At 40.6% G+C, this 27620-nt stretch overlaps 1 long non-coding RNA gene across 1 annotated transcript; it reads right to left on the minus strand.

The window, feature by feature from the left end:
* Positions 1-3079: 3079 nt before the first annotated feature.
* LOC132508837 (uncharacterized) lies at positions 3080-25723 on the minus strand. Its single transcript, XR_009536790.1, has 3 exons — positions 25543-25723; positions 4964-5044; positions 3080-3575 (listed from the first exon to the last, which is right to left on the minus strand). It is a non-coding gene; the product is annotated as an uncharacterized LOC132508837 (long non-coding RNA).
* Positions 25724-27620: the final 1897 nt, after the last annotated feature.

Raw genomic sequence — 27620 nt, forward strand, 5'->3', positions numbered from 1 at the left:
AACTGTAGATATATGCAACTTGGATAAGTATCAGTTTTGAGTAAACAACACAGAAGTATGCATATTTTGTGACCCTGTGTATATAAAGTTCATCTATATAAATTATGTTAATGGCTATCAGGACAGTAGTTACCTTTGGGGAAGAAAAGAATTGTTAAAGACTGTAAGAGGGCAAAAAGGGGGCTTTGGGATGCTAACAATATTCTATTTTCTGACACGGAAACTGGGCTGTGACTAACTGGCGTGTTCATTCTGTGGAAATTCATGGAGCTTTACACTTAGGATTTATGGAGCTATCTATATGTATATATTATTTATACTAAAAAGTTAAAATGAAAATGTGGAATATCTTCAGTAATGGCAAATGTTCACTTCTTTGAGGGTGTGAACTTTTTGAAAAAAATCAAAGGTAATTTTGAAGCTGTTGAGTAAAGTGGGTGATTAAACCAAGGAAAGGTGTTCTGACCAGAAAGGAAGTGCCGCTGTAACATAATGAGATTCTTTATTGAAGCACAGAAAGTGGTCACAAAAATATCATTTCAAAAGGGGACTTCCAAGAATTTTAATGGTTAGAAAAAACTGATAGGAATAAGTGTACTGTTTGTATGAAATCATGCTATTTGATCATGAAGGCATGTATTTAACTGTGCTTCCATATATAGCTTCTCATTTGGGCCACTCCAAAAATCTGGTGAAGTAAGGCTTATAATCACTTTAGGAAGGCAGGGGTTAATATCCCATTCCTTTAAATTTTGGAGGGGAAGAGATAGATGAGGGGGAATTTCAGGAAGGTGGTCAAAAGGAACAAACCTTTGTTATAAGATATAAGATAAATAAGTACTAGGGATGTAATATGCAGCATAAGGACTATAGTTTACACTGCTGAATGTTGTATAGGAAAGTTGTTAAAAGAGTAGATCCTGAGTGCTCATCACAAGGAGAAAATTTGGTTTTTTTTCTTTTTGCATCTATATGAGATGATGGATGTTAATTAAATCTATTGTAGTAATCATTTTACAATATATGCAAATCGAACCATCATGCTATACACCTTAAACTTATACAGTGATGTATGTCAGCTATTTCTCAATAAAACTGGGGAAAAAATATTAGAATTACAGAGAAAGAGAGACAGACATGCAGAGAGAGAGACAGAGAGAGAGAGACAGAGACAGGTAGGCTACCCAGGCAGTGAGTTACCCAAGATTACACACAGTGGGAAAGTGCTAGAGGCTGAATTTGTCCAGCATCTTCTGATCCCTGCCCATTTTCTAGTGCCACGCATTCTGGAGAGTAATAAGGATATCTGTATTTCTTTTTACCTTTGAGCTGTTTCCTCATCTACACTACTCTTGAGCCATATAGCATGTTAAGCTTCTGATCATGTATCAAACTAACACACCATTCATAGTATTTGTAAGGCAGCAATTTTGATGTTGTAAGATCTAGCAGTTTTATATCTAGGTTTATGCCATCCATGAATGATAAGCTCAGTAAGAAAAATTTTTAAATCAATATTTTTCTTGTACCATTGCCACCAATACCTTTTAAAATCAAGCTTTTCTTTTGGGGTGAATTTATATGATTCCATTATTTTCTCGTGCAGAATTGGGCAGCTATCTAAATTCAAGTACAGAGTTCCTCTTTCAAGTTTGTTAACACATTCACTAGTGTTTGGATGATATCTCAACCTACTTCTTTTTTTTTTTTTCTTTTTACTTTTCTCTCATGCAGTATTTCTTACTTTTTTTTTTTAACATCTTTATTGGGGTATAATTGCTTTACAATGGTGTGTTAGTGTCTGCTTATAACAAAGTGAATCAGTTATACATATACCTATGTTCCCATATCTCTTCCCTCTTGCATCTCCCTCCCTCCCACCCTCCCTATCCCACCCCTCCAGGTCAAGCTACTTCTGATGAATTACTCTGTCCCCAGAAGATTAACTTGGAGCATAGAGAGATAACTTACTTCCCCATATAATGCATTTTACACAGTAGATGACCAACAAATATTTGCAGGATGCATTAATGAATGGATGGATGATTAATGATACGTAGCACTTTAATTAGAAGAGAGGCTCAGATCATCCCACTATTTCAGGACCATACCTTGGACATACTGTATGTTCTCTGCCCTTTCTAACAACTTACGCAGTTGTGCTAGGCAATGCTGGAAATGCTTGTGATACCACACGTTCACATACAGGTGGGTGATTCTCACTTTACTGTTAATTTGAGTTTTGTAGCTTTTTGATGTTTTTATTTTATTATTCACTGTGTAGAATCCACATGACCTATGGAAGACAATAGCTAAGAGGTATAACCGGAGCCAAATTAAGCCTTGGCTGATGTATTTCAGAAGATGATGTTATCTCGGATTTCTTGTGAGAGGCGGGGAAAGACAATGATTTTTCTTTGTTCACCTTTCTTGACCTATGTTTACAGCTGTGAGTTTTAACAAATTGGTGGCCTATATACTTACATGCAGAGATCACATGGTGAAACAACTTTTACAAAATCAGAGACTTCTTATATTTCCAGCATTTCATTTTTCTCCAATTTCCGTGTATCAGTTCAAACAGGAAAGAGACAGCTAACTCAAAGGATTAAGAGAATATTGACAGAGCTATGGGAAAGGTTAAAACGGGGCTGTCCTACAAAATAAAACATGCACTGAACATACAACTCAGCAATTGTACTTTTGGGCATTTATCTCAGAGAAATAAAAACTTATGTTCATAGAAGCTGTATTCCTAGAGCGCGAAGAAAGGCAGAGAAAGGCCTGGGGGCCAGAGAGCAGGGGGCAAATAGAGAAAACTGCATGTCTCTGCTATAAGCAAATCTTCTAGTATTTCCCAGAGCGAGGTTTTTCTTTTAAAAGTAGTATTTATTTTTCTGAAATTTCATTACATGTTTTTCAGTTGTCTATGTATGCTTCTGCCTAGTCGGCCCTATGATCAGTATCATTCTACAGGTTGTGAACCTGTGTTTGTAATTTTTGTACAGTAAACAAACACCTTGTAAACTGGATACATTTCATTTCTTAAATTTTAATCAAGGGTATTTATTAAGCTCTCACAATAAGTAAGTCTTGCCGGAGAAACAATTAAAGGTGGGAAAAGCGGGGAGAGGGTTTCCCTGACCTCTAAGTTATTCATAACCCTATGCAGAAGATGGAAATATTTACCAAAACCCACCAGTACATGGAACAAACTGAAAGGGAGGGGAGGCTGTGTCTTTAATCAGGTGTAAAATTCTAAATTGAAATATTGACGTCCTTACGCGTAGAGCTTTAAATTTCCGCGGCAGTCGTGCGAGTGTTTGTGGTGGGGGGTGAAATGAGAGCTGTGATACTTCTGCATTTCATCCCAGGAACGTAGTTAGTGGACACTTGAGATGCCTTTGCATTTCTGAGGCAGATTAGGCTTCCTTCCACTCTTCATAATTTTCCTGCAGAAACTCGAGATGGTTTTTTCCGCAGTCACCTTGTCCCTCTTCCCGTCTCATGTTGCAACTATCTGGACTTCATCAATCTTTCCGCCTTAATCCCTGACCAAATCTTCTCCTCTTTTCCTGCCACATCACAACATTTGAAGAGAAACAAACTTATGATTTGATCTTAGTTTTTTAACAAGATAGAAAAAATTATGCATATCATCTATTAATTTTGAAATGTAGGCCACGTAGGACATTACTGTGACATGAAGACATGTTTTTTATTGAAATTCCAATTTTTTGAATAGAAGGAAAGATTTGACTGGGATTTCCTGAATGAAATAAATATCCTCTAACCAACTTTGCAGTATTTTCATCTGAGGAAATGTAAAAGGATCCGCATCTCCTCTAAAGTATTTATTTAGATTTTTTTTTCTTTAAAGCTGTGTTTTCTTGCATTTGATTGTCACCAGCAAATATAAGAAGTGATGAGTTTTCCTAACGGCTGGAACGAAACAAGATCTCTCATTAAGTAGCGAAGAATCCAACAGCCTTTGTTCTTTGTGTTCACTTTCCTTACACAATGACTTCTAATTTGCCCAACTGTTACCTTCAAAGTAAAAGGAAGAATCTGATTTATAATCAACACAATTTGCTCAGTTTTACAAAAACTGTTTGGTTTAAATAATTTGTACAGAATGAAGATGTCAAAAACACTTCAGATTTTACTTATCTTCTAAAACAGATTTGCTTTGAAATCCAATCTAACTAGCATATACATTTTGAGTCTATTAGTCTTTAATAAAAGACAGTGGATATTTTTATCAGACTGCCTCTGCAGAATAATACCACTACTCTGCATTTAAAAAAAAGCATCTTTATCTTGAAAAAGTTGGAATATCTTTCATCTCATTGTGTCCTAACTCAGGGGCAGTAGAATCCATCTTGCAGATGAAGGATTGAGACAGAGACAAATGGTTTGTTGTCCAAAGTGACATCTGCATAAGGGCTGGCCCTGCGTGAACTTAAGACCCTCACATCCAGCGCCACTCGCTCTGCTCGCAGTAGCCAACACTGCAGGAGCAACGGCGACTGATATAAAAGCTCCTACCTCCCTCTGCAATTCCAGCAGCAGTGGTCGCTACCCTTCTGAAGATGGCTGCCGCAGGCATACTTTAAAAGCAGAAACTCAGGAAGTAAGAGAAAGCGTTTGGGTTTGTTTTCTGGGGCAGGAGAACTCCTCTTAGCAGGATGCTAAACTGGTCACTCCTGGAAGTCACACTTTTCATCCCCAAAATGACAGCTTTCTAAAGGAAATAAATAACCCCTCCCATCCTGCATATTGCCAGGGAACTCCGTGGAAAAAGACGTGCGACCCAGGGCAGTGTGCTGCAGAGGCTGCATGCGCTGGGGATGGGGGTGTGAAGGAGAGAAGGGCCAGGAAAGACAGAAAGGCAGATGGTAGGTGATGAGCAGCCAGGGCTGGAAAAGAAAAGAGAGCAGTTGAAAGAAAATGGGGAACTTACCGAGATTGGCTACAAAGGCTAGAAAAGCCTCAAAGTGCTGCCCCTTGAAGATGGATTCACTGTACCAGGAGCCTATAAACCCTGTAAAACCAAAAGAAAGAACGGTCAGGAAGGGTAGGGCTGAGGCAAGACCTGGGGTTACTAACTCACAAGTGACGAAGAATAGGAAGATTTAAGTCCACTACTCAACAGCATTTCTATAAACACTTCAACCAAAATGTTTAATCAGTTCTTCCGTCAATGTCCATGGTACTCAATTGTTCCCTTTTTGTGACAAATCCCAGAGAAGTAACCTCAATCTGTTACCCTTTGCGAAACTGCTGATTCTGGGTGGCCTCAGAAACAAAGCTGCAGCACACGCATTTTGAGGAAGGAAAGTAAAAATGTAACCTCAGGTCCAGTGTTTTGGGAACTGAACGACTTTGGTTGCCAGCTCCAGGCTCCTTTATCTCTTCCGTCTCAAATTAGGAAGAAAAACCTGTTCTCCCTGACTGCATTCCTTTTCAAAAATTTTCCTTTCTCATACCCAGATGGTGCCCTTTGAACTTAAAAGCTAAAGAACTTTGTTCCCCACTGTAAATCGTCCCCAAGGCCACGTTGCTTTTCCATTTAGCTGCCAAGCTGGGGAGAATTGGCAGTTATACTGGACAATTAGGACTTTGAAATCTTATCCCAGCACATATGTAACAGGTTAGCACAGCGCCTGGACACGAAAGGGAGTGCCTTCCTTCCCTCTGGGCACTAACCTAGGCGGGTCTAGTCGCATTTCTACCGCCGAGATAGGGGAAAGCTGGTGTCCTAAGAGGGGATAGATACAGAAGAAAAGAAAAACATGAAAGAATGTTGCTGGACTCTTATTTTAAAATTCAGTTTTAGATTGATAAGTCATTGAGCAAAGCCCGAAAAAAAAAATCAAAAGGAGAAAAAGACAACAGGAAATGAAAATATTAATGCTGAAACCCCTAAAAGCAATCACCTTTATCTCTAGCTGTAAAACAGTCCACACTCTAAAACTCAAGTCCAAAGTATTACAGACACTGACCAAAGACCTATCACTGAACTGTCTCTATTAATAATTAGGGATGACTTTAAGTTTTTCCCTAGCACTTTATTTAGTACAATCCAATCTAGGTGTATCTCCTAGAAAAAATAAGCAATAGCAGGGCTGTTATTTATACAATCTGTGAAAATAAGCATTAACCCACTCTTCTAGTCCCTGAATAAAACCAGACATATGGTGGGTATTAAAAAGCAAATGTAGTCTATCGCAACTTTGTAAATTTTTGTTTCTTTCTTCATGAAACCTCTCACTTAAAGGGAATTTTCCTGCTTCAGTCTTCCTTTAAGAGATGAATTCTCTAAAACACTACCCGCCGCTTTCAAAATCCTTAAATCCAGAGAAAAGTGGCTCTTAAAAGTATTCAGATTAACCTGGAAATAATACGGCAGTTTAGCCAGCTAAGAAGTATGTGGGCCTGTCTAGCTATTCCTCATGATTTCCTGACCAGAAGAGAAAATAACTTCTAGCTTCACCTTGAGCTAATAAGTCAAGAGAAATTTGAGCCAGTGCTTAAATAGGACATACATAATCCAGACTGTTATACCGAAAAGAAAATTGTATTGGATTTGGTTGAGTTTTCAGAGTTTGATGGAAAGACTAGATCAGGGATCAGAAGATGTGGGTATTAGTCTTAGATATGCAAACTTGAGCAGTACCTCTCTGATTCTCACTTTCCTCATCTACAAAATAGGATAAGAGAATCCATTGGGCCAATCTTTATTTTATGTGAGAATTTCATAACTATAATCAGATATACATTATCATTCACAGTTAGAGGGTATTCATTCAACAGACTCATTTTGAGAGTTCCACCTTCCGAAAGGATTTTATTCCATTTAAATGTTTATTATCATTGGGTGTAGCCAAAACCTCTGGTGTTTCTGGAAATAATAAGAAGGGTTAAATCTCAGGTATCACAAAGCTTGCTTTATTCCTCTGACCTCTAAACCCTTAATTCTGGAAGTCCTGCCTGTCCTCTCCATGCAGACAGCTTGATCTCACTTGGGGTAGGGAAAGAGATGCTTCTAAATTTAGGCTAAGTGGATTTAACATATGGCATCATACCTTCCCGGGTCAAGAGGTCCCTGTGTTTCTGGAAAACTGGAAGACAGATTTTGCTGGGTGGTAGAAATTGGAGAAGGAAGACCATTCAATTATTTGGAGAAAAACAGTGACTTGAGGATGTGGGGTTGCTTTAAACTAAATTTCTAAAAGAAAGCTATGCCCTAATGCTAAAAAGCCTTCTTGATTTAGGCCTTTGAGATATTTCCCTGATGGCATTTAAGACATATTAAATTATTTGGCATTTGGTCCATGTGTGAAATGGACTCAGCTCTAAGAGAGTTACTCAGCCTTGGACTTGGTAAATTATCTTTATTGGATTTGAGGATAAAAATAAATAGAAGCACAAGGAGGGTTAGAATTGAGGTTTTCTTTTCCAAAGCCAAAGGCTCAGAGTCAATAAAAAGTCAAAAGATAAAGGCATAAGAAAAAACAACAGCAACAGTGAAATTAAGACTTTTAAATTGGAAACAAGTTTTTTTTGGAAACAATTTTTAATAAAACTGTGATTCAAACCTTATAAGTTTCTTATTAAAAAAGACCTGGCTTTAATTTCAGGTGAGTATGGGTGGCTTCAGATCAGCAATGACAGTAATGTGTATTTCGGTGAACTGCAAATACTCGTGAGGGAAAAACAGATATGATCTGCCATATTTCCTTATGGCTTAAGTAAGGCATCAGGATTCATGCTCTTATGTCTGTCTGGGATATCCACGATTACTAACATTCTTATAAATGTTTTTTCCCTCGTTGCACCAAAGGCATAAAAGGACTCCAAGAAAAGAGCAGCTTTCGAGACAGAGCTGAAATGGTGTAAAATCCAAAATGAAGGTGTATATTTGGTTCTGTGCAATAAAACGATGGCAGTAGGTGCCACTGTAAACTATGTGAACACTGCCATCTAATGCATTGCTAAAAATCGGCAAGTGTTTTGGAAAGTTTTGCTGGGAAGCAAGAGAAACAGAAAATAACCACCTAAGTAAGATCACTACCGTCAGGATTTTACTTTACATTAAATGGAATACAGTATTCACATAAATCATGGCTCTTGTGCCTTACTTTTCAGCACACCAGCAGTACTTGTTTTCTGAATACCTCTATCTCTTCTCATCTTCCAAGAATAGATTTTTTTTTTATCTTACCAGTGCTGTGTAGCAAATAGTATTTAAATTAAGACCTTTTCTATCTGAGGGCTGCTTTGTAGCTTTGAAAAAATCCAAAGACCTAGAAAAGATCCACCAGTGTGTCTTTATTCAATGTGGGATGTGATTAAAATGTCAGATGTTGTGTTAGAAGCTATCAATCCTGTATCCACCATGGCCATTTTCATTGCTTCAAGACTATTTAGAAAAAAATTTTTTGAAAACCTGTTCACCATGGTTGAGCTAAAAGAAGTATATCACACACATGTACACACACCTACACACACACACACAATAAAACTATCATAACTTCCCCTAATCTTTACATAAGGAATATTTGGGGAAAAATACTTAAAAGATATATCAACCACTTCTAATATTAGCACTTTGCAAAAGGGCTCTACTAAAACTTCAGATGAGCCTGGCACAATCATCTATATAAACTCTATAAGCAAGTAAGTTGAAATAATCCTGTATTCTTTGGTTTCACTGCCGGGAAATAGCTGAAGGTCATCTTGCTGCAACAATTCCCACCCTGAAGAAACTGCAAATCACATTGACCAAGAAAGGATGAGTAGTGGGGCAAAGGAGAGAGGGTGCAGTAAATCTGATAAGTTTGGGGAAAGTGTGCTGCTGTAAACTGCAGCTGAGGTGAGTCCTTCATGGTAGCGAAAGATGTGAGGGGCAAGACAGTTGTTTATACGGACAATGGTAGAATGTTTAGAAAATGATTGCATTTGCGCTTCATTAATTCACTCAGTTTGCTGAGCTGAGACCAAAGAGTGATGGAGAGATCAATGAGATGATGTCTCCATGTTTTAAAACTTCCACCCCCCCAAAAAAAATAAAAGTAAAAAAAAAAATAAAACTTCCACCCCAGTAGGAGAAAGAAGATATCTTTCTTCATCTATATTATGTATAAATACATAATATATGTATATATTATATGTATATATTTTTACATAAATATATGTGACATAATATGGCTCACAAATACATAGTATATTTGAAAAGAGTTTAGTAATTAGCAGAGTAGATGCCCAATAATTATATTTTTGAATGTGTGGATAACTATTTGGATAAATGAATAAATGGATTTATGAATTAGTGTCCTAAGAGAGGTTATGGGAGTTCAGAGAAAAGACAAATGATTTCTGTTAATTTTGGTAAGCTGGGGAGTGGAGACAAGTTATAGGAGTTTAAGAAAGAATATAAAATATAGTCGGGATTTGTGCAGCACATTGAATGATTGTTAATATAAACCCAGGTAGTGACAATAGTAAGTAAGGCCATTGGAGGCAGAAAGAATAATAAAGCTTGGAGACAGGAATTTATTCTGAATGAATGCATTTCTGTTTGCCTGATGATCTAAAGATGAGGGGGAAATTTCTACCTCCCACCATATACAAAAATTGGCTCTAAAGAGATCAATGATCTAAATATAAGACTTAAAACCCCGAGAAGCAAAAATGGAGGCAAATTATGACACTAGATTTGACAATGAATTCTTAGCTATGACACCAAAAGTACAAACACCAAAATTAAAAATAAATTGGACTTCAGCAGAAATTTAAAACTTCTGTGCATCAAAGGACATTATCAAGAAAGTGAAAGGGCAACCAACAGAATGGAAGAAAATACTGGTAATTCGTTTATCTGACAAGCATCTGGTAAATAGGCTATACAAAGAACTCTTGAAACCCAAAAACAAACAAAAGGATAAAAAACACAGTTAATGAAGGGCAAAGGACTTAAATTAAATAAACATCTGTCCAAAGCACATGAAGAGATGCTCGACATCATTAACCATTAAAGAAAAGTAAATTGAAGCTGCAATGAGGTACTGCTTCACACCCATTAACATGGCTATAATTTCTTTAAAAATACAAGTGTTGTCAAGGATGTGGAGAAACTGGCACCCTTATTTGCTGGTGGAAATGTTAAATGGTTCAGCCACTGTGGAAAATAGTTTGGCAGCTCCTCAAAAAGTTAAACATAAAATTTCCTTATGACCCAGAAATTCCACTCCTATGTATCTATCCAAAAGATATGAAAGCAGGTACTCAAACAACTATATATACATGCATGTTCATAGCAGCACTATTCATGCTATCTAAATACAACCCAGAGGTCCATCCATGGGTGAAGAGATGAACAAATGTGGCATATCCATACCATGGAATACTATTTGGCCATGAAAAGGAAGGAAGTACTCATACATGCTAACAGTGACGAAACTCAAAAACATTATGCTGGGCTTCCCTGGTGGCGCAGTGGTTGAGAATCTGCCTGCCAATGCAGGGGACACAGGTTCGAGCCCTGGTCTGGGAGGATCCCACACACCGCGGAGCAACTAGCCCCGTGAGCCACAATTACTGAGCCTGTGCGTCTGGAGCCTGTGCTCTGCAACAAGAGAGGCCGCGATAGTGAGAGGTCGGCGCACCGCGATGAAGAGTGGCCCCCGCTTGTCGCAACTAGAGAAAGCCCTCGCACAGAAACGAAGACCCAACACAGCCATAAATAAATAAATAAATAAAATTTTAAAATAAAAAAGGCAAAATTCCTTTAAAAAAAAAACAAAAAAGTTATGCTAAGTGCAAGAAGCTAGACACAAAAAGGTCACATATTACATAATTCCAAATATCTGAAATATCCAGAAAAGCCAAATCCATTTTCTGACAGGAAGCAGACTGATGGTTTCCAAGGGCTGGGGGGAGGGGAGAATGAGGAGTTTCTGCTCAATGGCTGTGCCGTTTCCTTTCAAAATGATGAAAATGTTTTGGGAGTAGAGAGAGAGAGATGGTGGTTGTACCACGCTGTGAATGTACCAGATGCCACCGGACTGTTCACTCTCAAATACCTAATTTCATTTTGTATGAATTTCACCTAAATTTAAAAAAATTATTAAGGAAATAGGAGAGCAGGATACAGAATAAAAAGATAAGTTGAATAATTGTTATTTGCTGCCAATCGAATGCACACACAGGGAAGAATCACTCTTTGTAAGTTCTTGGTTAGAAGAGCGATGTGATCATCTCCATGCTAGGGGACGTTTGAAGTAGCTGCAGTGTGTGGTAGAGATTGGACAAAGTGACAGGAAGCAAAACTACCTGCTCATAATTTTAAAAGTAGTTCTGCTGCAGGAAAGAAAGTGGGGCGCAAGAGGATGATCATGTCCCAGATCTCAGGTGAGTCCCTGAGACAGCTGCCAAGTATGGGCTCTTGGCTTCTTGCAGGAAAGAATTCAAGAGCGAGCCACAGTAAAGTGAAAGAAGGTTTAATCAGGGAGATACACACTCCACAGACAGAGTGTGGGCCATCTCAGAAGGTGGGAGGCCCCAAAATATGGGGTGGTTATTGTTATAGGCTGGGTAATTTCATAGGCTAATGAGTGGGGGGATTATTCCAACTACTTTGAGGAAGGGGCAGGGATTTCCAGGAGTTGGGCCACCACCCACTTTTTGATCTTTTATGGTCGGCCTGGGAACTGTCATGGCACCTGTGGGTATGTCATTTACATGTTAATGTATTATGAGTGTATAATGAGGGTCAAGGTCTACTGGAAGCCGAATCTTCCACTGTCTTGGACCTAGTTGTTTCTAACCAGTTTATGCTGTTCATTTCCATGGAGTTTAATGACATTTTTTAAAATTGGAAAGTTGTTTCTTGGTCGTAAAGAGATTAACAGGACCTGCTGTATTAAGAAATTAAAAATAGAACTACCATACAATCCAGAAATTTTACTGCTGGGTATTTATCTGAAGAAAATAAAAACACTAATGTGAAAAGATATATGCACCCCCATGTTCACTGCAGTATTATTTACAGTAACCAAGATATGGAAACAACCTAAGTGTCCATCGATGAATGAATAGATAAAGGGGTGGTACATACATACAAGGGAATATTACTCAGCCATGAAAAGAATGAAATCTTGACATTTGCAACAACACAGATGGACCTTGAGGGAATTATAAGTGAAATAAGTCCGAGAAATACAAATACTGTATGCTTTCACTTACATATGGAATCTAAAGAAGAAAAGAAACAAACAAAACAAAAGCATAGATACAGAGAACAGAATGGTGGTTGCCAGGGGTTTGAGGAATGGGCAAGACAGGTGAAAGGGATCAAGAGGTACAAATTTCCAGTTATAAAATAAATGTCATAAGGATGTTATATAGGGCATGGTGACTATAGTCAATCATTTTTTTTTTTTTTTTTTTTTTTTGCGGTATGCGGGCCTCTCACTGTTGTGGCCTCTCTCGTTGCGTAGCACAGGCTCCGGACGCGCAGGCTCAGCGGCCATGGCTCACGGGCCCAGCCGCTCTGCGGCATGTGGGATCTTCCCGGACCGGGTCATGAACCCGTGTCCCCTGCATCGGCAGGCGGACTCTCAACCACTGCGCCACTAGGGAAGCCCTATAGTCAATCATTTTGTACAGCAGACTTGAAAGTTGCCAAGAGAGAAATCCTAAAGGTTAACTTAGTACAGTGACAGATGGTAACTAGACTTATTGTGTTGATCATTTCACAATGTATACAAATATGAAATCATTATGTTATACACCTGAAACCAATATAATGCTATATGTCAATTATACATGGATAAAAAATTTTTTTAAGAATTTGTGACTGCAGTCATATAAATCATACCTTTGGCATTATAAACATGAATATAAAGTCGCCTCTCCACCCATCATCTATAAGGAAATAATTTCCATTACACAAACATTCCCACTAAGAAATTTACATTCTAAATATGCTTAATTACATTTCTGTTAGATGTTCAAATATTCTTTTATATTTTCTGATTCTGACTAAGGCTCTTGGAGAAAAATACCTTGAACCTGCTCATCTCATTTAGATGGTGCTAAACAGAGTTAATGCCACTTGGTTGCACACTTAAGAGCTGTATTTACTGAGGAGTGATAGACCTGCCACACTGCAGCATTGCAAAACACAGGGGGAAAACAGGAGAAGCTCCAGTTCTTTCTGCTTTTGTTCATCAAGCCGATCCTGTTTTTGCTATACCTGTTTTAATGTCTCCTTTTCTGCTTTCCTATTTGGTCAATTTCTTTCCCCAAAACGTTGGCTGTGTAGTAACAATTACAACCTGAGTACTTCCAGGCCACCTTTATCCTCTTTCAGGATTCTCCTTCCTCTGGTCAATTTGGGGAAAGAGAAACTGGTTCATGTCAATTGCTAAGTCACTTCCCCTCTGCACTATTTCATTATCCCATCTGAGGCCTCTACTCTCTTGGTTGGCAATCACCCCTACCCATTCACACCTCAGAAGGTCATTAAATCAAGGGGACATGTAGCATTCTTTATTGGAGGTTTGGAACAAAAATTCAATATTAGACATTCCACACTTAAAAGTCCCTCAACTATCTCCTGCACTACAGAACATATACCCTTGTGTGGTGGTGACCTCCTCCCATATTGCAAGTCCTGATCTGTCCCTCTCACTTCTCCTAGGAAGTTCCCACCATTCAATTTCTCTTCATTTTGCAGTCAATTTACCAATCTTCTATTTTGCTGTCTCCTTTCAAATCATATAGGCATTGGCTCCCAAGGTCAGACCTTTAAATATTTTCTTAAACAAAGTCTCCAGAGAGAAACTATGCCACTTCCTTAGAGGCAAGAACAGCTATGTTATTTGCAGTTTTAACCAGCCTATTTTTCCCTCCGTGTTACTTTATTTTACTCAAAAACAGCTCATGTTGTCCTTTATGTCAGGGTCATAATAACCAAAGATAGTCCCTGAACACCCTCGAGTTTTAGAAGTGCTGTTACAAGAGAAAGAATTTCTGATGATCTAACTTGAGGTCACAGAAGATACAACAGCGATGAAAAAATTAAAATACTCATTTTCTGTTTCAATACAAACCAGTTGAGAGATTAAAAAAAAAAGAAAAAAGGCAGCACTTCTCTTTTTCTATTTCCAAGTTGAAGCAGTGCAGAAACTTTCAGCTGACAATGACTACGTCATGAACTACACTAAATAAATGAAATAAGCGAACTCCTTGTAAAAGCACAAGGTGATCATGGTTATGATTAGGGTAAGCCAAGGTGCAGAATACCCAGAGAGAGAGCTGACGGAAGTATTAAAGACGCCATATGTGGCCCACCTGGCTGGGAAAGAAATCTGGAGAAGCAGTCAAATGAATAAATCAGGAAAGTAGATCAAAAGAAAGTTGGAAAGTGAGATAAATGTAAGTGAATTAGAAGAGAAGGAAAAAACTTTTCTATAATATGACCAAGATTTTGAGGGAGCTAAAGTGTAAGATAACAATTAAGGGAAATATATGTGTGTGTGTATATATATATCGAGTCTGTATATTTGCTGTATATAATCTGTCTGCTTATAAGTTGTTCGAAAGTGTAGCAGTCAGCATCAGTAGGGGTCCTTCGTGGCAAGCAACAGAAATCAATTTAAATTTAAGCAGAAAAACAAAATAGTGAAGGGTATCTAGTATCTCAAAGGCTTGCTTGAGGGAGGTGGAAGGCAGCTGGGGAATGAGTCTTACAAATGGACAGCACCCAAGGGAGAGGAGGTGGGCTCCGCGCTCCCACAGAACAGCCCGATTAGGGTGCTTTCTTATTAACAGTGCTCCCAGTGGGCACTCAAGCGAAGCCTCTCGGAGCTTCCAAGACCGCTGTGGGAAATGTCTCACTGGGCGCTTCTCCCCTGAAGATCTGAAAGTTCAAAGCCCCAGGCATGAAGCTCTCCTTGCTGACTGGGCCTGTAGCACACGATCACTTCTAGGACGTGGGAGAGAGTGAACTGCCATGTCTCTCACCACGGTTCACAGACTGTAGGGGACTTCCTCAAAAACAGAAATCTCTTCCCTACCCTCCCACCAAACCAGACACATCGAATGCCCTCCATAAATACTGAATGTTTGACAGTGCTAGCAGTTTAACTTAGTTGAATTAATAAATGGAAATAGTTAGAATTCAGTTTTCCTGACTGATCTGTTCCTCACAAAAAAAGGAATGAGTAGGAATCTGGAGTCCCCAGGCTGGGGATGGGGACAGTCATGTGTGGGGTGAAGGGCCAAGGCTCCAAAGTCTAGGGTTTACATCTCAGTTATAATATTTATTGTCTTTGAACTTGGGTAATTTTGTTACAGCTTCATATGTGTGACAGTTAAAATGAAAAGGCTATTCATCTCTTCGAATTATTCTGAGGATGACATTTAAAAAAAGCATCCCACTTGCATACGGTTTGCTTAGAACAGGGGCAAGTGCTCGTAGAGCATCAGCCACTCTAACGACTCACACGGTGGGGCTCCATCGCCCTCTCACGGGACGCCCAACACACACAGCTACTCTGAACAAATTCTTGGTTTTTTGATTCCTCTTCCTCCCAGAGCTGAGGAGAACCCTGATGTAAGCCATCTGCTTCCAGTGATCTTGACGGATTTCCTGCGTTGTTCTAGTCATCTCCCTTTATTTTGACCTCAATCCCCTGAGGCTGTTACCTTGTGAATAAAAGCATTCTTCAGTTCCATGTTGGGTTAAAAAACGTAAGTATTCCAACAGCCCTTTCTAGTACTACTGTCCTGCTCATCTCTTGCTAACCACCTGGCCACCAATCTCTAGCTCCCTTGTGGCTGGATCCCACTACCATGAAGATGAGCTCGAAAGTCAATGATTTGGCTTTGAATCAAGCTCTATCATTCTTAAGCTGTGTGACCTTAGACAAGTTACTTAACCTCTCTTAACCTTAACAATGCCTCGTCTGCATTATTTGTATAATGAGGATGCTAATGAATCTGGCACATAAAAAATACCCTTGATTATTATCTCAATGAGTGTTCTTAATTATATGAGTAGGCAAAGCTTCTGGTGGGATACAGTAATAGAAAAGGCTCTACAACTGATTTTCTCATGAGGGGTTGCAGTAAGAAGTTCCTAGAAGATGTACCAGTCAGAGTACCTGTAAGAAACTAATATTAAGATCACTCCATTAGGGAACTTTATAAAATTATTGTAAAAGTGGAGGGGAGACAGCTTTTCTCCATTCACCTCAGCTCTGTGGATCACAATGGAAGATGCAACCACAGGTGCCAGGTAATAGGACTACATTCCAGTATTGGATCCCATCACAGGATCAGTCCCTCCCGGTTTCTGGGACTCGTTCTACCCAAGGGGCAGGTGCCAACCTTGTGTGCACAATGGAATCATCTGCAGAGTTTTTCAAAAGCACCAATCTCCAGGCCGCACCCCAAAGTCTAATGTTTAACTGGATGAAACGGGGGAAGAAATAAAATTTTAAATATAATTTTGTTTTAGAAAGGAAGGGGAAGAGGAAACGAGGGGGAAAGGAATCGCTGTCCTGGGAAATTACTGTTCGAGGCCATCCAGGCCATTTCTTTGCTTCCTAGAAGTTCCCTGAAATCTGTAAAGAAAAGATAAAACCCCTAGATAAGTTCCTGAACGTGCTATTGTTCATGTGCTCAAATAGCTCAAAACTTTCACCATCAAGAAACTCTTAACCAAAGTTTAATCTAAATCCCTCCTGTTAAAAGCTAAGTCCCATTATTCCAGTGTTTAGCTCAGAGGAAACAAGACCTGCTCACAGCATTCAGATTGTACACTTCTCCATCCTTGAAGTGTCACCTCACTTTACATAAGTGAGCTCTTTTTGTGCTTAATAAAATTGACTTGCCATTTCTACTGAACTGTAGTGTGAATCAGCTCTCAAGCAATGCAGGGCAGTACCTTCTTGTTTCCTAAGCCAGATTTTGCTGTGATAGCAAGCCGCCCCGGGCCCGAGGGCCATTATGGGGATGGGATGGCAGACCTTTAAATGACCTCCATGGCCTCCATGCAGACCAACTTACACTGCCCTGTGGCCACAGGCACCTGGTAGTAGCCTGACTGCATTAAGCTTCTCTGCCAATCCTGGGAAATGAAAAATGAGTCTTTGGCAACCTTCAATCTGACTCAGTGTGTATTTAAGTCAAGGTATGAAATATAATAGCCACTGTTACTGAGCATCTAGTATATGCCAAAGATGTTGTAACAATTAAAGGAGAAAATTTATGGACAGAGCACACTGCCAGGAACAGAGTAATCTCAATAAATGGTGACTGGTACTGGCATTCTTACTAATCCCAAAAGTGGCCTTAAAAGGGTGACATGATTATTCTCACTTTATAAGGGTGAAATCAAGGTTTAGAGGGGTTCCATCACTTGCCCAAGGTTATACAGTTTGTAAATGGAAGAGCAGTCATTAAATGCAGGACAACTTTTGAACAACAGAGGCTTGCCCAGGATGGAGAGGGTAGAACATTTTTGACTGTTCATGGAAGTTTCCCATGGTTGGGAAGGAGGTTGAGTAGAGATTGCAACGAATTACTTCCTTTTCTTTTGCACAGCATCACAAACCACCTAAAAATTAATCTTCCAGTAGACAACTGCTTCTTTGGTGTGTGCGTCTGTGTGTGCAAATCACACATGGCTATGCGTGTGTAGACAACGTGATTTATTGGCTTAGTGGTCATAGTAGAGAGAGACAGGTGATGGATTGCATTGTAGCAATAACACAAATCGATCACATTCAGAGATTAATCAACATCATTCACTTCAATTCTCTAAGTATTTATTAACAAGGGCATATTACGTGCTTGATATGTGCACTACATTCCTTGGAGGATATGAAAGAAAAAGATGGCAGGGTCCCAGCACTCAGAAATCTTCGTGTGGTTAAAACTCTCTGTGAAATAGGGAATCAAATGATATAAGAAATTGTTCATTAATGTGCTAAATTAAACATAAAATTAAGTACTAAAATATATAATAGATACCTTCAGGATGAATTAAGGGAAAGGAAAGAGCTAGACCATTACCAAGGAAGGCTTCAGGAAGGAAGAGAGATGGAAGATGAGCACTGAGGATTTGAAGCCAAATAGAGAAAAGGGTGTGAATGTCTTTTCCTTTCATCCCAGGCCTGTTAAGAATCAGCCTGAGCAAAGCACTTAAGCCAGGAATTCATTTAATTATTCATTCATCTGACAAGTAAACCTAATACATGCCAGACTTCTAGTAAAAAGAGAAATCAGCATGATGTGTACAGGGAACAATGAAGAAGCTACTTGGTGGAACAGACAGTTTGATAAGGGGTTGCAAAGACATAGAAATTGGGTGGAGTGAAATTCTGGACACCAAGAGAGACAGAAATAAGATGGCCCATGAGAAACTCCTCTAAACTCTTGAGGAGGAAAAAGAAAGATACAATGAAAGTGGTGTTAGAGAAAACCTCATCGAGGAGAAGGGCTCAGGTTCCTTGGTGCCAGGCTAAGACACATACATCTGCACACACTCCCTACGTTCATATGTATATACACAGAGAGAGGCTGAGAAGTCTTTTGCCTACTTGATTTGGCCATGCTAAATCTTCAAGAAAAATACTATTTGATAATGGCAATGGATACTCTTGAAGGCAAAAATGAGTCAGTAATCCTCAACTCTGGTTTTCAGTTGGAAATCAAATAGCCCTGGTCTAGCCCCTTCTGGGGAATGTTCTCTGATCCCACCATCCATAACGTAGGTTTGGTTTTCCATTACCAGTAAACAGAATATCAAGAAGTCTCCATCTGTACCCAGAAATCTATGTACTTAGTTAAAAAAGGGATTTTCCCCCCAAGAGACATAAGGCAATGGGGTGAGAAAGGAAAATCTTTTCAACGAAATTAAACAAATTCAGTTTCATGTGCTTCACAGCTACTAAAAAGGCACAGAGATCAAATCTTATTTTCCTGCTGTCAGACCTAGGGTCTAATTATTAAAAAAAAAAAATCCATGACACCCAAGTTAATTAGTACAAAACTGCCTTAAATGGCATTGGCTTCATTAAATGACAGATAAATATTTTAGAATGACCCTCTCAGTGGGGGAAGGGTGTGAAAATTGCCAAAGAATGGCTTTAATTTTAGAATACCGGGAAGAATTTCACACAGCGGCAAACATAATTTCACTCAAACTGTATGAAAACACTATATACTTAAACAGCTATAAACCTTTGCTTGAAAAAATAATAAGTAAACACAGGACTTCTAGTGAATAAAAATGGAGTTTAAATCTATATCAAGTATTGGCTTGGCTGCTAACAGATTTGGTCTAAATGTCAGTGTACGACCTTCTCACTTAACTCGAGACCATGTGGGTTTGCTTTTCCTGATACAGGTTTAGTAAATATGGAAGCAACCATCTCAAACATCAGCCACTCAAGCGAAAGGATATGTATTACTCTTAACCTATCATGCCTATGGGTACACTAGGAGCTTCCACAGAGACAAAAGTGGCCTGAGACTTCACAAGGTATGATGCCCCTGAGATCACTCTGCCCTTTCCCGCTGCTGCACAGACATCAGTACAGACAGCAGCAGACAAGGGAAAGCAGCCAAGAACAGCAGCAGAAACGCCAGACAGACAAATCCATTGTAGCCAATCCAACATCTCCAACAATTTCACTAGTTTGGTTCAACAGTTTCTGGAGAAACGGAAGCTATCACTCCAAATGACTCCTGGCCAATTTTTACAGGTCATCTCAAGCTTCCCGTACCATTGCCCTTCCAACTGCTCACATAATAAGGGACCAGCGAAGTCAGCTATGGATTGGCAAAGCAAAGAGTTGGCTTTGGCTCTTTGTAACGTTAATAGGAATTACGGGAAGCAAGGAGTTTAGATGTTCAGCCAATAGAGTGCTTTAGAGCAATACTGTACCCACTTGCTTTTTCTAGCGCTGACCCATTGGCTGGTCCTGCATCTTGAAATACACAGCCATCCATCTCGTTTCAGAGGCAGAGAAAATGTACCAACCTAACTATGTGTGACGGGGGATGCCCACATTGACTTAGGATGCCTAATCTGATCTAATAGATTATGACTAAATCTACAAAGGAAAAGATGCACATCAACTGTTCGCATTAAGTCACTGTACCTAGGTCACACACAGCACCATTTAGTAAGTTCTACGTGCCACTGTCCTCAATAAAAGTGGTTTCATTGTCCCGGGGAAAGGCATGTTTTGGGCCAAAGGGGAGACTCTCAGTTCCCCACACCCAGGAAGGCAGATGTACAAGAAGTAAATAACATTAGAAGCCATATAATACACAGCCCTAAGCTGGGCCTTATAAGGAATAATTTTTTTAAAATATCCCTAAGTTTTTAGGGTTCTTTTCTTATTGAGAAAAACAAAATATACACAAAATAAAAATCAAATGCTACAGCAAGATCACCAGCTGACTTCATTTCTCAGGTCATGTTGCATTTACAAAATATAATTTATGCTATGAGGCAATATATCCACTCCTAAAAAAAAAAAACCCACACTCAGCAAAATCATACATGAAAAATAACCACAGATTATGCAAAAAATGAGATTATGGGCAGACCACTCACTATCAATTCAATCCATAACAAGAATGCTAGCAAAAACAATAATGATTTTGAGAAAAATACTAGCTCTGTTAAAAAGACATTGACATTCCTAATAAATAAAGAAATACTAAGTGAAAGTATTGGCGGAAGGGGATATAAGGAAGAGTTGAGGCTGCTGAGTTGTAAACAAGATCAAAATGGACAAACGTTGGGGAGAGTTGCAAAATAGGAACTTCCAAGACAAAGCCCATGTCCTGTGGCCACGCTGAGTCAACAGGAAGAGCGTAGGGTAAGGAACATCACGCACAGACTCTATTCCTGTACACCAGCTGTGTTACTGTATTTGTGTTCAGCTGCTATCACTTGATGGTGTAAAACAGTAACCTGCTGGGGCAAATCACCCATGGACTGACCTACGTGATTGATGCATTACAATGATGTCTTTCTATCCACCCACCACATATAGGCTAGTTTTCAATACAGAAACAAATGTTTTAGCAGAGCAGATCAAATGTCGTGTTTATTTTATTTTCTTACCCAAGCCTCCATTTAACTAGCTATCAGTTTCTCCCATCGTTACTAATAGTGTTACCAATATCTGAACACCCCAAGCTTGAATTGCATTTTTTCACTCTGTCTTATTTTTGAATAGCAAGTTGCCAAATATTTCATTTACCATCAAAAACTACCGCACCAGATTTCAGGCCCCTCTCTCCTGTCAAGGTGTGGTTGAAGAAAGAATCAACAAGCCCATTGGAGAGACAAGATACAGGAGAGGGGTAACTCTTGGCTTCTCTCACAAATGTGAAACCGGAGAGTGAGACCTGGACGTCACGACCAGGGTGGAAAGTGAGAGAGGAGCCACCAGGTTCTCTGCCAAGTACAAATCTTATCATATTATCTGGGAGCTAAGTGGGGAATGCTAGCCTCCATATAAGAAGAATCCAAGGCAAAGCCAAAGAACCAGGAAAACAAGAATGAGAAAAAGCAGAGCTGGAAAGGGAGATGCAGTCTGGCCAGGACTCATCCTTCATTTAAATGAATCAAGATTCATATATTGATACATCCTTTGTGTGGGAAGGTGGGATTCATTTCAGAAAGCTCAAATAGGATTAGGCACAGAAGCTTCTTTTCTTCCTGAGCTGTGACTGCAGGCTGGCCATCAAGATCTAATCTTTCTCTCCCACTATGTGTTTAAACAGTTGTCCCGGGCATGTCCCCTCCCCATCAAGACTGTACATCCTAAATTTACTCACCGTTAGGTGTGGCCACATGACTACACTTTCAGCAAAGGAATATAAACAGAAGTGATGGATGCCTTTTCAGTCTCATAATGAAATAAGGCCGTGCCTTAAAACCCTGAGCTTATCTGTTCCATGCACTCTCTCCCCTTCTTTCTTGATGTAACTCAGACATTGCAGCAATCCAGTTTCTTGACTGCCATGCACCACATGAAATTGGCAGAAACTGGGTACCAAATAACTTTGAGTATAGTTGCCCTATCGACCTGCAAATATTACCTGTGAAAGAAATCATCTTCCATATTCTTTAAACCTCCATCCCTTGCAGTTTAGCTTATCTCAAATAATATACATTCTAAGACATTCTATAGTCTATCTAGTCATATTTTTCGGTTAGTTAATTATTTTTAAACTAATTTATTAATCAAAAGGCAACTTCGAATATTCACTGTCTTGTCATTCCTCAGCAAACTAAAGGAAATCTCTTATGAACCTGTTGATAACTGTCCATGAGCGGTATTTTCCCAGTGATGTGAGAAAATGATATGGGATATTTTCTTGACACTGTTCCCTCCATCTGAATGACATTCTTGAACATCTTTAGCTGTTCCAAATTGTCGTAATTATAATTTTTGAGTTGGGGAAGGCAATAAAGCAAACTCTTATATCATTTGGAAGAATAAATGAGCTAGAATACACAAGAAACTTTTTTAAATAAGGAGATTCTTGCTCTTTGAAATATTAAAATCCTCTTTAAAAAAAACTACAATAAATTTTAAAAGGGAGGTACTGGCCAGAGAAGAGATAGATTGATATTTGAGACAGAATATATATATATATATATAAACATATATAGAGAGATACACTTAGGTATAATTACAGATAAAGGTGCTATCTCAAATCAAGAAAAAAGACAAGTTGTTAATAAAAATTGTGTTGGGTCTAACTCTCCATTTGAAAACCGCAGCAAAAATCAATCCCCACCTCATCTCTTAGAGCAAAATTATCTCCAGACCAACTAGAAGCTTAAATGAAAAATAAATATACAAATTTCACAGTGAATATTTATCTAATTTAACTAACAAATGAAAAAGAATTTTTGATAATGACAAACAGAACCTCCAGAAGGAAAAAACTGTGCAAACATTTAAACCTTCAGTACTAAATTTTAATTCAAAGAAAAATGACAAATATATAAAATGTATACAAAAGAAATCAATGTCTTTAAAACATATAAAACTCTAAGCGTTACTATGAAAAAACATTCCCATAGAAAGTAAACAAAGGATTTGAATAATCAAGTCGTGGAATAGTAAATTAAAATTGACAGTGAGCATATAAATATGTTCAGCTTCACTAGCAATTCAAAATTCCAAATCAAAATGAAAACGAGAGGCTATATTTCAACTATCAGATTGGTAGAGAAGCTCGTTCCACTAGCAGGAGAACTCGCAGATTGGAGACTAGGTGTGAATTGAGGTTTATGAAATCTCTCCTCCCACTTGGATGACTTGTGACTCGCCAGGGGCGTCTCTTCCAGACTGACAGGATCTCTCTCTCCTGTGTTCTGATCCTCAGGGGGTTCAGTAGATGTGCCTTTATTCACACCTATAGTTACCAGTCTCTTTTTCTGTTCATGTCTAGATTCCAGAAGATCCTTTCTGGTGTTCATACCTTTAAATATGATCACCTCCCTAAAAAGGCCAGCACTAAATAATGACTTCCTTTGGCTAAAACTAAATGACAACGTTATAAAGAGGGTTTCTTGGCTAATTAGGAAGAAGAAGGCTGGAGGAGTGGGGATGCAGGCGGGATGAAGTTCAGGCCCACATGAGAGCATCATTCTTTTTTTTTTTTTTTTTTTTTGCGGTACGCGGGCCTCTCACTGTTGTGGCCTCTCCCGTGGCGGAGCACAGGCTCCGGACGCGCAGGCTCAGCGGCCATGGCTCATGGGCCCAGCCGCTCCACGGCATGTGGGATCTTCCCGGACCGGGGCACGAACCCGTGTTCCCTGCATTGGCAGGCGGACTCTCAACCACTGCACCACCAGGGAAGCCCAAGAGCATCATTCTCAATGAGGTCACCTCTACTTGAATGTCCTTCCCTCTGCTTTATCCTCTCTCTGGATCATCTGCCTGCAAGACAAACCCTCTTTCTTTCCAGAGTATTTCCCCATGTGGGACTACATATGTCTCATTTCCCATTTTTCAGGATAAGCAAATCAATCAAACTGATCCCCGAATGAGGCAGTGAGTGTGCTTGGGGAAAAATGTCTTACTCTAAATGGGTGGTTCTAATGGTGGTATTTGCCAGTGCTGTGGCCTGGGTTTCAGCCTTAGCAGCAGATGAGAATCATGTAAGAATGAATCCAGAGCAGATTTTAAAACATATCAAAATGGCCCGGTGTCATGACAAACCAATTAATTCAGAATACCTGGCACTGGGGCTGAGCCATATTTTTTGTTGTTTTGTTTGTGTTTTAAAGTTCCAAAGATGAATCTAATGCTAATATTCAGTGAGGACTGAGGATCAATCCCTACAACAGTGGTTCTCAAAGTGTGGTCTCCAGATCAGCAACAAGAGCACCTGGGAACTTGTCAGAAATGCAGATTCTCAGGCTTCTACAGAATCTGAAACTCCAAGGGTAGGACTGAAGACTCTTTGCTAGCAGTACCTCCAGGCGATTCTGACATGCCCGCTCAAGTTTGAGAATTACTGCACTAGGACAGTCATTCCATGACATTTTGTGAGTCCCTCCTGTGTCCAAGCACTCAGTATATAAAGATGAAAGAACAGTTTAAAAAAGCAAATTTGGTGTGATAAGTACCATTAGGAAAGATTAACCATGTACTATAAAACTCTAGAGGAAGAAACCATGGACAAGGTCATATCTGGCGGGTCATCACAGACCACAGGCTGGCGACTTTAAACCCAAATATTCTGTTTACTTTCCATCTTCTGATGAGAGATCTGCCAACCCAGTTACACAGAGTGAGCCCAAGACTGAGAGGAATAAATGGCAAGCTGCATTTCCTTATCTGCTGGACCCCACTGCAGCTCCAGCCTTTCTCAGAAGTTGACCGGTCAAGGTTTGCTGAATTTAAAGGCTCTGACCCAGTATGCCCAGCACCCAAGTGAAGCCAGATTCCGACAGACACCACACACACACACGCGCGCGCGCGCGCGCGCACACACACACACACCCCCTCGGTGTGCGCCAGTTCCTTCTGGTCCAGGGGTCCCTCATCAGCTAAGCCCAGGTCCTCCCGTGCAACCCAGAAGGAAGGCAAGGAGCAAACGAGAAGCAAGAAAAAGCAGAAGGGCTGATCTGCTGGGGCTTTCCAGGAAGAAGCTTCCGGACGACGGCGCCACTTCCCCGGCCGCTTGCCTCGGCTCCTCCTACCGGGCGCACCTCTGTCTCCGCCGCCGGCCCGACGCGCGCTCCCAGTGCCCAGCGCGCGCCACGGGAACGCGGGGACCAGCCCTCGCCCGGGAGCGGACAGTCAGCGATCAGAACTGGGCCTGGGGTTTGGTACTCCCGGCCTCCTGGGGGTGGGGTGGGGGACAGCGAGCCGGCCGCCGCCGGCCAGAGGCGGCCCCTCTCCACCTCTCCTGGGCGGCCAGGACGCGCTGCGCGGTGCGCAGGGAAGCAGGGCGGGGTTTCAGGGTTGCCGGTACCTCTCGGCCTCCTGGGGTCGCCTCCCTTCCTTGCCCCACCTGCTGCGCCCTTCTTCCGCGTCCTCCCCTTCGCTTGCTCCTTCTTTTCTGGACCCTTCTGCGGCTCTCCTCCCACACAGTGGTTTTAAAGGTGGGAGGGAGCCGCTGCCGTACTGGACTCCTGACCTTGCACATTCCTGGAAGCACCTTCGAAGTAGGGTTGAAAAAGAAATAGCAAAGGATAAAGCTGCTGGAGACAATCAACGGAAATTATTTTGGGCATCTCCCACCCACCCCTCCACGCACACCTGAAAATAGAGTGCAAGACAATCACTGATTCTGGGCAAAATTCTCAAGCGGACTAAATAAACGCCCAGCTTTGAGTTCCTGGGGAAAGAGTACCCAGGCCATACCATTTCCTGGTGGGGAGGGGTGAGTCCCGCAAGGCATAGAACAATGGCGTTCAGTCCTGACTGCGTGTCGTAATCACCTAGGAAACAGGAAGATGTAATGGAGGGGTTCGGGTGTGCGTGTGTGTGTGTGTGTGTGTGTGTGTGTGTGTGTGTGTGTGTACACACAAAGTACCAGGGTTGGGGCTGGGGTATATATCAACCATTTAAAAATAGAGCAGCTATTCCTATGTCCTGTGATAGGCCTAGACATAATTTGGGATTTTTTCATTTTGTTTTGATTTTTTTAGTTCCTCGGGTGATGCTGAAAGGCTGGCATGATTCAGAACGGTTACTCTAAAGCAGTTTCCAAAGTGTGGCTTCAAGACCAGCCGCGTTACCATCACGTGGGAGCTTGTTAGAAAAGCAAATTCTCCCATCCCACCCCAGATCACTGGATCAGAAACTCTTGGGTGAGGCCCAGCAATGTGTGTTTCAACAAGCCTTCCAGGTTACTGGGGTGCTGAAGAACCGCTAGGGATTGGCTGACCTGTGCCACCCAGAAAGCTAAGAAAGATTGGAATATTTTTAAAGGGCTGTAAACAGACAAAGAACACTGTACACACACCTAGGTGGCCCACAAGGCCAAAAGTATTTACCATGTGGCCTCTTACAGAAAAAGGCCCCATTCTAGACTAGAGGGTCATGGTGGAGACTCTGTTAGCTCACCAGCCACAGGCAGTGGGAGGACACTGAGAGATTGTGTGAAATAGTGAGGTGCTGGGAAGGGCAGGGAAAGACAGGATAGGAAGGTACAAAGAATAGAGAGAGGGAAATACATTTTCTTCTCATTCGTGTGAAAGACCAGGCTTGCTAGAGGATGTGTTAAAATCACTTGAGATCAAAGTCCGTTTTCCCTCTTTTTTTGTGGACAGGCATTATTATGAGCATCCAACAAACAGATATGTAGGACAGGCCGTACACGCGGCACATGTGAGCCACAGCAGTCTTCCAAGTGGACTGTGACGTCAGCTAGGTCCATACTCAGACCCCGTCCAGCAGCTCTGCATCTACACAGAGGTTTGTGTGGAGTTTGGCTCTCCCTAAGCTCCTTGAAGACGGAAAATAGAGGCTGTGTTTATATTTGTATTTATCACCTGAAGTACTGTGACAGGCACACAGTAGGTCCTTAAACGTTTATGTACTCAAAATTTTTTTTTATTTTATTTTGTTTTGCGGTACGCGGGCCTCTCACTGCTGTGGCCTCTCCCGTTGCGAAGCACAGGCTCCGGACGCGCAGGCTCAGCGGCCATGGCTCACGGGCTTAGCCCCTCCACGGCATGTGGGATCTTCCCGGACCGGGGCACGAACCCGTGTCCCCTGCATCGGCAGGCGGACTCTCAACACTGCGCCACCAGGGAAGCCCCTCAATGTGTTTTAAATGCCTACATGTGGTTCCCCAAGATGTAGTGCCAGCTCTCCACATATGTGCTAGGTTGGTATTTGGAGAAACTGTACCAACTGTCAGATAAAGAAGAGGCTGAATAAAATAAAGGCTTTGGGGCATCTAAAATAATGAAGATTATATATATATATGTTTTATTTTTATAAGAAATACAGGTATCCTCTGCTTTCTAACTTTATTCTTATGAAAGTTCTGCAGTAGTACCTGTTTTCAATAACTGAAAGAAATCCAAAAAGGATTTTCAT

This window comes from Lagenorhynchus albirostris, chromosome 18 (genome assembly GCF_949774975.1).
Source record: "Lagenorhynchus albirostris chromosome 18, mLagAlb1.1, whole genome shotgun sequence".
Classification (NCBI taxonomy): domain Eukaryota; kingdom Metazoa; phylum Chordata; class Mammalia; order Artiodactyla; family Delphinidae; genus Lagenorhynchus; species Lagenorhynchus albirostris.